Source organism: Nicotiana tabacum, chromosome 8 (assembly GCF_000715075.1).
Source record: "Nicotiana tabacum cultivar K326 chromosome 8, ASM71507v2, whole genome shotgun sequence".
In the NCBI taxonomy this organism is placed as follows: Eukaryota; Viridiplantae; Streptophyta; class Magnoliopsida; order Solanales; family Solanaceae; genus Nicotiana; species Nicotiana tabacum.
The window spans coordinates 93152595-93162304 of NC_134087.1; the positions used below are offsets into that span (position 1 = coordinate 93152595).

At 38.6% G+C, this 9710-nt stretch overlaps 1 long non-coding RNA gene across 1 annotated transcript; it reads left to right on the forward strand.

The window, feature by feature from the left end:
- The first annotated feature begins 7007 nt into the window (after positions 1-7007).
- On the forward strand, positions 7008-8294 carry LOC107799062 (uncharacterized). The gene is made up of 2 exons (XR_001651057.2): positions 7008-7345; positions 8018-8294. It is a non-coding gene; the product is annotated as an uncharacterized LOC107799062 (long non-coding RNA).
- The last annotated feature ends 1416 nt before the right edge of the window (positions 8295-9710 follow it).

Below are 9710 nucleotides of genomic sequence, written 5' to 3' on the forward strand. Positions count from 1 at the left end.
ATGACAACTTGTGAGCCCATCTTCAAGTTGCTAAAGAAGGATGCTGCGGTCAAATGGACTGATGAGTGCCAGGAAGTGTTCGATAAAATCAAAGAGTATTTGTCGAATCCACCTGTGTTGGTCCCACCGGAACCGGGAAGACCTTTGATTCTTTATTTGACAGTCTTGGATAATTCATTTGGTTGTGTATTGGGTCAGCATGACATCACTGGCAGGAAAGAGCAAGCCATCTATTATCTTAGCAAGAGGTTCACATCTTATAAGGTTAAGTATACTCCCCTTGAGAGGACATGTTGCGCCCTAACTTGGGTAGCACAAAGGTTGAAGCATTATTTGTCATCCTACACTACTTACCTCATTTCTCGCCTGGATCCTCTAAAGTACATCTTTCAAAAGCCTATGCCCACAGGAAGATGTGCGAAATGGCAGATTTTGCTCACAGAGTTCGACATTATCTATGTGACTCGAACCGTGATGAAAGCCCAAGCATTGGCCGATCACTTGGCCAAGAACCCGGTGGATGAAGATTATGAACCTTTGAGAACTTACTTTCCTAATGAAGAGGTAATGTATATTGATGGGGTCGAGAAGGATGAAAAGCCCGGTTGGAAACTCTTCTTTGGTGGGGCCTCTAACATGAAAGACATTGGAATAGGAGCTGTACTTATTTCTAAAACAGGGCACCACTACCCTGTCACTGCTCAACTCCATTTCTATTGTACCAACAACATGGTCGAGTATGAAGCGTGCATTTTGGGTTTGAGATTAGTTGTGGACATAGGAGTCCAAGAAGTGCTAGTTTTGGGAGATTCAAATCTGTTAGTGCACCAGATCTAGGGAGAATGGGAGACCCGAGATTTGAAACTCATACCGAGAGATAATGTTTGCAGGATCTCTATTAGCGGTTCAGATCAGTGGAGTTCAGGCATATCCCAAGGATCCACAATGAGGTTGATGATGCTTTGGCTACTCTGGCGTCAATGTTACATCATCCAGATAAGGCTTATGTTGACCCTTTGCATATTCAGGTCCGCGATCATCACGCTTACTGCAACATGGTGGAAGAAGAACTTAACAGTGAACCTTGGTTCCATGATATCAGGGAGTACATCAGGTCGGGGGTATATCCGGTAGCCACAGGTGATCAAAAGAGAACAATTCGGCATTTGGCTAATGGATTTTTCTTGAGTGGGGGAGTCTTGTACAAAATAACTCCAGATCTTGGGCTGTTGAGGTGCATCGATGCAAAGCAAGCCACAACTATCATGACCGAAGTACATTCCGTAGTTTGCGGGGCGCATATGAGTGGGTATGTTCTGGCAAAGAAAATTCTCTGAGCAGGTTATTATTGGCTCACCATGGACGAGATTGCATCAATTTTGTGAGCAAGTATCATCAATGCCAAGTACACAGAGATTTGATTCATTCTCCGCCATCTGAATTGCACACAATGTCTGCACCATGGCCCTTTGTTGCTTGGGGTATGGATGTCATCGGACCAATTGAGCCAGCAACATCCAATGGACACAGGTTCATTCTGGTGGCCATTGACTATTTCACTAAGTGGGTTAAAGCTAAAACTTTCAAATCTGTGACCAAGAAGACAGTGGTCGATTTTGTTCATTCAAATATCATTTGTCGATTCGGAATCCCAAAGGTGATCATCACATATAAAGGTGCTAATCTTAACAGTCATCTAATGAAAGAGGTATGTCAACATTTCAAGATTACGCATCGCAATTCCACCCCATACCACCCCAAGGCGAATGGAGCAGTCGAGGCAGCCAACAAGAACATAGAGAAGATACTTCGGAAAATGGTGCAGGGTTCCAGGCAATGGCATGAAAAGTTGCCATTTGCTCTGTTGGGTTATCGCACTACTGCTCGTACTTCAATGGGAGAAACTCCTTATTTGTTAGTATATGGCACTGAAGCAGTGATACCCACAGAAGTTGAAATCACATCCATTCGGATTGTTGCTGAGGCCGAAATTGATGATGATGAGTGGGTCAAAACTCATTTGGAGCAATTAAGTTTGATTGATGAGAAAAGATTGGCAGCAGTGTGTCATAGCCAGTTGTATCAAAAGAGAATGGCAAGAGCATACAACAAGAAGGTGCGTCCGCGGAAATTTGAAGTGGGTCAGCAAGTACTGAAATGCATCCTTCCACATCAGGCTGAAGCGAAAGGCAAGTTCGCCCCAAATTGGCAGGGGTCGTTCATTGTAACAAGAGTGTTATCCAATGGTGATTTATATTTAACAGACATAGAAGGCAAATGTGTAGATATGACTATCAATTTTGATGCAGTCAAAAGATATTATGTATGATTTCTTTGGTTTGTCTAAATTGTTGTTGTTACTTGGCATATTTTTAAGATTAGAATGACGAAGGCATTTTATTCTGCTATCTAAACACTTTATCCTTTGATACTCCTTTGAGCCTAATTTATTTCCTCTCATACCCCTCTTTTGGAATCAGTAACAAAATTCAGAAACACGAACGCAAAAGGTAAGTAAAGAAGAAAAAAAAGAGAAAAAGAGAAGAGAAAAGAGAAAGAAAAGAATGGAAAAAAGTGAAAGAAATAAAAAGGATAAAAGAAGAAAAGAAATAAAAAAAAGAAAAGAAAAAAAAAGAAAAGAAAAAAGAGAGAAAGAAAAAAAAGAGAAAAGTACAAAAACAAAGCAATTCTTATGACATGAACTTCGTTCGACCTGATTCCCTTTAAGGATATGTAGGCAGCCTCATGGTTCGATCCCATCAAAATAAAATTCAAAAGTCCCCAAGCAAAGGAACTGGGGTAGAAGTTGTGGTTGTTGTAAGAGATCTGATTCCAAAAGTTGTAATTTTGAAACCAGTCGAGCTGTTTTAAGCCTTTGTGATATCTTTTCTTTCTAACCCTATCTAAAAACCCACATTACGATCCAAAGAAAGACCTTCCGATCAGTCTTCAAGAGACGCCAAGTCGAGCAAGTGGAGGTGTAATTCATATCAGGGGCAACACTCCGGTATAAGCAGGAAAAAGAACAAAATAAGAGAGTCTTATTGGTGAAAACCCTCACGGGCACCGTAAGGAGATTGAAAGCAGAGAGAAATTAAAAATAAGAGAGCCTTATTGGTGAAAGCCCTCACGGGCACCGTAAGGCATCGGTGAGTTGAGAGATGAATAAATGAGAGAGGTTTGCTGGTGAAAACCCTTCAGGGCACCGCAAGCCGAATAAGGTTGTTGACTTTGCGAAGGAATCAGATTATGGGAACCTCAGGCATAAAGTGTGAACACTGAAAGAGGGTTGACCGAATGGACTAGGCTGATTAATCCGAAGTGCATGTCATGATCATTGGTACCATCTGCTTCACTCAGATAAGTCTCTTTTCCTTTTCTCCCTCAAACAGTCACCCAGTTTTGGATTTTCTTCTTTATTCCTAACTCTCGAAATCATTGCATTTCATTTCTTTTGGGTTTATCTCTCTAAGGATTTTCCAATGCCAGCCTTTTTTAAGCAAATAAGAAAGGATTTCAAAGCTTACTACCAACGTCCAAAATTGCAAAAGCAAAGTGCGGCCAAAGCATACCAGAAATAGCATAATGCAAAAATGAAAAATATAGTGTTAATGAAAGTTCAAGCGGTCGAGTGGTTTGTGAATTTAGGGGAGGATACAGAGGGTCAGGTAGAAAGGTCAGAAATGTAAAACAACGGGTTGGGTGTAGAGCACTCGGGTCATTCAGGGTCCTACGGCTGAAATTCAGTCAGAAAGTCAAACAATTCTTGGCTAGTTCAAAGCAGCCAGTTAGAGCAAAGCACGGCAATGGAAAGGCCGCCTTCATCAAGAATGCCACAAACTAACCACCACATTTTTCAAACTGATAAAGTTTTCTTTGATTGAAACAGGGGTAAGAAATATCGTTTGTTCCGGAGGAACCCTCCGTGAGGAAAGCATGTACCGGACAGGTTCGACCGTAAATCTCAGGACCCGCCTAGATAATGGGATTTAATATAAAGTTCTCAGGACCCTCCTAGACAATGAGACCTAGTTAAAATTCGAAACATTCATGAGTAACAGTTCTAGCATAAACTCTACCTTGAGGAAATATAAGTTGGTTTTGAAGTTTTCATTCTTAGGATGAGATTCAATTGGAAATTTTCAGGACCCTCCTGAATAATGGGACTTAGTTTTAAGACCTCCGTTAGATAATAAGATTCAGCATAAGTTTCACCTTTAGGAAGTTGGATTTAGCTCTGAAGTGTTCACTCTTAAGATGAGATTTGATTTTAATTTTCAGGACCCTCCAAGATAATAGGGCCTAGCTTTTAGACTCTTAGAGATATTGGGCAACATGATTCAATTAACACTTACAGATGTCCCCAGCCACCAAACTGGGGAAGAAAATTTTCTTTTGTTTTTGTCTGTTTTGTTGTAATCAGGCGCCAACCTGGAGAATAAGGAAAGATGGCACATGATCAAAGGAAGACGGTTTCAAGTTCAGCAATCAGGAGCTCGCCTAGAGAACAAGGGAAAGCAAGTCAAGTTTCAAAGAAAAGCAGTATAGGTGTTGTAAATCAGGAACCCACCTAGAAAACAAGGGAAAACAGGTCAAGTTTTGAGGAAAAACAGTTCAAGTTTTGGCAATCAGGAGCCCACCTGGATAGCAAGGGAATACAGTTAAAGTTTTGGCAATCAGGAACCTACCTGGAGAACAAGGGAAAACAAGTCAAGTTTCAAGGAAAAAACAGTGCAAGTGTTGAAAATCAGGCACCCATCTGGAGAACAAAGGGAAAGCAGCAATGTTCAAAAGAAGACGTGTCAAGGTCAGCAATCAGGAGCCTGTCTGGAGAACAAGGGAAAATAAGTCAAGTTTCAAGGAAAAAATAGTGCAAGTGTTGGAAATCAGGCACCCACCTGGAAAACAAAGGGAAAGCAGCAATGTTCAAAAGAAGACGGGTCAAGGTCAGCAATCAGAAGCCCACCTGGAGAATAAGGGAAAACAAGTCAAGTTTCGAGGAAAAGCAGTTCAAGTTTTGGCAATCAGGCGCCCGCCTGGAGAGCAAGGAAATACAGTTAAAGTTTTGGTGATCAGGCGCCCACCTGGAGAGCAAGGGAATACCGTTAAAGTTTTGGTAATCAGGTCCCCACCTGGAGAGCAAGGGAATACAGTTCAAGTTGTGGCAATCAGGCGCCCACTTGGAGAACAAGGGAATACATTTTGAGTTGAGGAATCAGGCGCCTACCTGGAGAACAAGGGGATTTATTTCAAGTTTCAAGTCAGTAGCAGGAACCCACTCGGAGAACAAGGGAAATCATTTCAGAATTCAATTCATGTTAGAAGTAGCAGAATCTCGCGGCAAGAATGCGAGTCAAAAGCCCGAAATGATCAACAGAAGTTAGTGACATCCCAGAATAAGAAAAAAGAAAGAAGTGAATCCAAAATGCAGAAGTAGAGAGAGATGTGAGCTGCTCAAGTTACGACTGAAATCACGAGTACTGCATATCCGGTCTTGATTCGAAAAGTTGAAGAAGAACAAGCTAGCACTCGTAGCTAACAAGCACTAAGGTTAAAATATAAAGTCTGCATGAAGAATCATTCTAGACTCAAGATCAAACTTCAGAAGACTTATAGATAGGAATCTTATAACTCATAGGTGACAGGCTTAGTTAGTCTTTCTCATTTTGATGTAATAGCAGGACCGTGGGTCGGAACCTCGACGGAACGACACCTCACTCGGCTCTCCAGCTCATCCGGCCATCATTTTCCCGAACTACACTGACCTGATTCCTTTATAGCCATGAATATGTAGGCAACCTCGGGAGCAGGGTGCGATCAAATCTTTCAAAAATGCTTCCCACGGAGTATTCAAAAGGGCAAAAATCGCTCGTATCCGCTCACTTTATATTTACACGAAAACTCTTCGGGTTTCTGAGCAAAGAGGGACAGCTGTGAGCACGTGATTTTTGCCCTATAGGAATTACTCCCATAAAATTTAAGAAAATAATTTTTCCCCATTATTTTCAATTTTGTAGATTTTTCGCATGATGTTTTTGTTAGTTGTTTGCATTTTTCTTTGCATGTTTATTTTATTTAAATCATGAAAAAGGTATAAAAATATCAAGTATTGCATTTAGGTTTTTCTACAGTTCCAGGGTGAATCAGTTAGTTTTTTTTTAAAAAAAACGAAAATCACAAAAATTGGCTCATTTTTACAATTATTGTCTTTAATTTTTAGATTATTGATTTTTCTCTTTAAATTTAGGATCAAATAATTTTTATAAATTTTGTAATTTGATAATTAGTTTAATTTTACAACTTAGATTAATTTGGGGTTTAATTTAGGATTTTTATTAATTTAGGAAAAAGAAAAAGAAAAAAAAGGAAAAAGGAAAAATAATTGAATAAAGAGAGGGAAATTAGAAAGGAAAAAGGGTTGTTAGGCCCAACCCCTTTGACCCAAAATCCAATCCCAATTTACCCGCCCAGGTCCAGCCCAAAACCCCTGACCCGTTCCCGCGACCCACCCCATTTCCCCCTTAGTATATAAACTTCTTATAAAAATCTCCCCAAGAGTTGAACCCTAAATTCCAAGCTCAGAAATGGCACCTATCCCTATCCCCGATTCTGCTCGCCCAAATCGCCCAACTCATCTGAGTTTTCAGACGAGTTCTTCCCCAAACTCATCACACATGGTCCCCTCCTCTCCAACGTGGCATAACCGTTCTCTGACAGAATATTTTCAGCATTATGCCATTCTCACGCGCTTTTGATTTCTTGTGATGAATCTCGGTTAAATGGTAGCGGTTGGATGTGAGAAATCACATCCATGCCTTCCATTTGTCTGGGTTTTGTTCTATGTGAGATTGGGGTTCATTTTTGCGGATTTGGGGATAAAATTTGGGGATTTAGGAGAAGAGGGCAGAAGCTTCGAGAGTTGAGTATATATAGTGAGGTTTTCAGATATTTGGGGAGGAAGAAAAAAAATTCGGAGATTTTTCTGAGTGGATTTTTAGAATTTGTCATCCGAAAAAGAAGTCTTTGGTTTTTTTTCCTGATATTTTAGGTCATCCTCTTTGATTTAGTTTTTTTTTTCAGTTTATTCTTTGATATCCAGAAACAGAAAAACACAAAATATTATTACATGTATTTGGCTTCTTGATTTGATTTTCCAACGATGGAATTTGATTAAGGATGGTCTGAGTTCGTCGGAGTTGAAGATCATTTTTCCGTTTCGAGTTTTGTTAGTGTTTCGTGTTTCTCGTTGCGGTCTCATCTCTTTATTTCCAGCAGCTAGGAAAGAAGGATTTGGTTGTAAACGACACTTCTCATTGCTGTTGTTAAAAGAAGAATTACTTAACAGGTGGATTTCCTTTTCCCCACTCTTTATTTTTCTTGAATCGAGCTTAGAAGAAGCCATGAATAGACATATTTAAATTTCATAGTGATAACAAATTTGTTCATCCATCTTCTGTTCGTTCCATTTCATTATAGGAGGTGTGTCTAAGTTGATAGTTCTATGTCAGTTGTGCTCTTTTGAGTATTTTGTGTGAAGTGATTAGCATGGTTATGTGTTCTTTCTTTCTTTTTCTCTTTCCCTGGTTTAAAAGAATGAATCAACTTTTCTCAAGGTTCTCATGGTCTATTTCCTAATTGACAAATAAGAATTAGAATTATGTGCTTGCTTGGAAGCTTCTTCTGTTGTAGGAATCTGAAAAATTATCTTCATTACGTGTTTGGATTGAGTTAATGGTTGGTTTTGTTAGTCAATTTCAATACAGCATGGTGTGTTAACCAATTTTCAGGAATTCAAAGATGTTGATTTCAAAATAAGCATCGTTACTGCTATGATCTTCTATTTTATTAAAAGTGATTTGAAGCATGTTTAGTCTGTCATTAAGTTGAATCATTTTATTTTGTTGAAACTTAAAGGATGGGATTCCGTTTCCCTGATTAAACGGTCTTTGTTTTAACTTAGTGCTATGGCATATTTTGGACCACCCGCCTCTGAAATTGTTGTATTTTCCTTCAATAGTTGCAAGTTTGAAGTCAGGAGGTCTTAAGAGTACCATTTTGATTAAATTGATGTGTACACGGTTTGAATGGAAACCTTCTGAAGCATTTTCAATTTTGCATTCCGAGGGGCATAACAGAATTCTCAAGCTTCCTGTATTAATCACGCTTTGTTCTAGAATTCCCGTGTTATTGAATCTGAGAATTTCGAATGTGTTGTGCATAATGTTAAGGATCATATTAAATCCATGTGGTTACTATTTGTTCAGAGATAAGATATCAGTTAGTGGTTTTTCCAATGGCTCAAACTCATCTTTACTTTTATTAATTCTTTTAGTTTTTTTTTGGTCACACGTTCGTTCTCTAATAATTTAGTTTGGATCTTCTGTTTGATAATTGGTTTCATCGAGTATGAATTCGTTTGGATGACCAATGTCGGGCAGTGTGGAGATTTATATAAATTCATGACCTAGCAATAAATCTTAATATAGTTTAGGAAATAATTCATGGACATTCGTAATTTGCTTTATGCATATAATTAAACCATCACAACTATGGGAACGATTTCCGTGACATAGCTGTGACATCTAATTTCAAATTAGTTTTAATAAGAATATCCATAGTTTATTTAGTTGAATAGTTTTGAGGCGTAACATTCATACCTTTGAATCATACAATCTATGGTCTTCATATTTTATAATTTAGTTACTAAAATGAACCTCGTAGTTTGCTTTAGACAGGTAATTAAACTATTACAACTACGGGTACGATTCCCGTGACGTGGCTGTGATACTTGATTTTTAAATCAGATATAAGAAGGAATATCTTTAGTTTGCCTTTCAAAAGAAAATATATACAAACCTTTTCTTTTATAATAATTTGAGGTGCGCCATACAGAAATAAATTTCATAACATATGGCCCTTGCATAAATACAAAATTAGTTTTGAAAATACCTTGCACTCTCGTAGTTTGCATTAGGCGCATTTAATTAAATAATTATCATAACTACGGATACAGTTCCCGTGACGTGGTCGTGACACCTAATTTCTAAAAAATCCGGGGGTACATTTATGTGACCCGGTACAATTTAATTTTATTAATAAAAATAAACATATTGTAGATCGTTGGTACAGTTCCCGTGACACGATTCGCGATGTGTAATCAAAGTATTTAGTTGTATAACAATTGGATTATTAAAAGCGGTTTAAAAGGAATAAAATGCACATAGGTTTAAAAATATTTTAAAATTAGATAAATAGGCCAATAATAATAGTTGGGTGACCGTGCTAGAACCACGGAACCCGGAAATGCCTAACACCTTCTCCCGGGTTAACAGAATTCCTTACCCGGATTTTTGTGTCCGCATACTGTAAAACAGAGTCAATCTTTCCTCAATTCGAGATTTGAACCGGTGACAGGACACCTTAAATTACCCCAAGTGGCAACTCTGAATCCTGAATAAATAATCCCGTTTTGATTGTCACTTAAATTAAAAAAAACTCTTTTATACCCTTTCGGGGGTAGTAAAAAGGAGGTGTGACAGCTCTGGCGACTTTTCTGTGGACCCCAACCCAGAATCTTTGGTTCAGGGTTCAAGAATTCGAGCTTAGAATAATTGTTATATTTGATTTTTATTTATTATCTGATTTTGTTTACATGTTTGGGCCTAATGTGCTAAATATTGCTTTTTACCGCTTTGACATTATCTGAACTA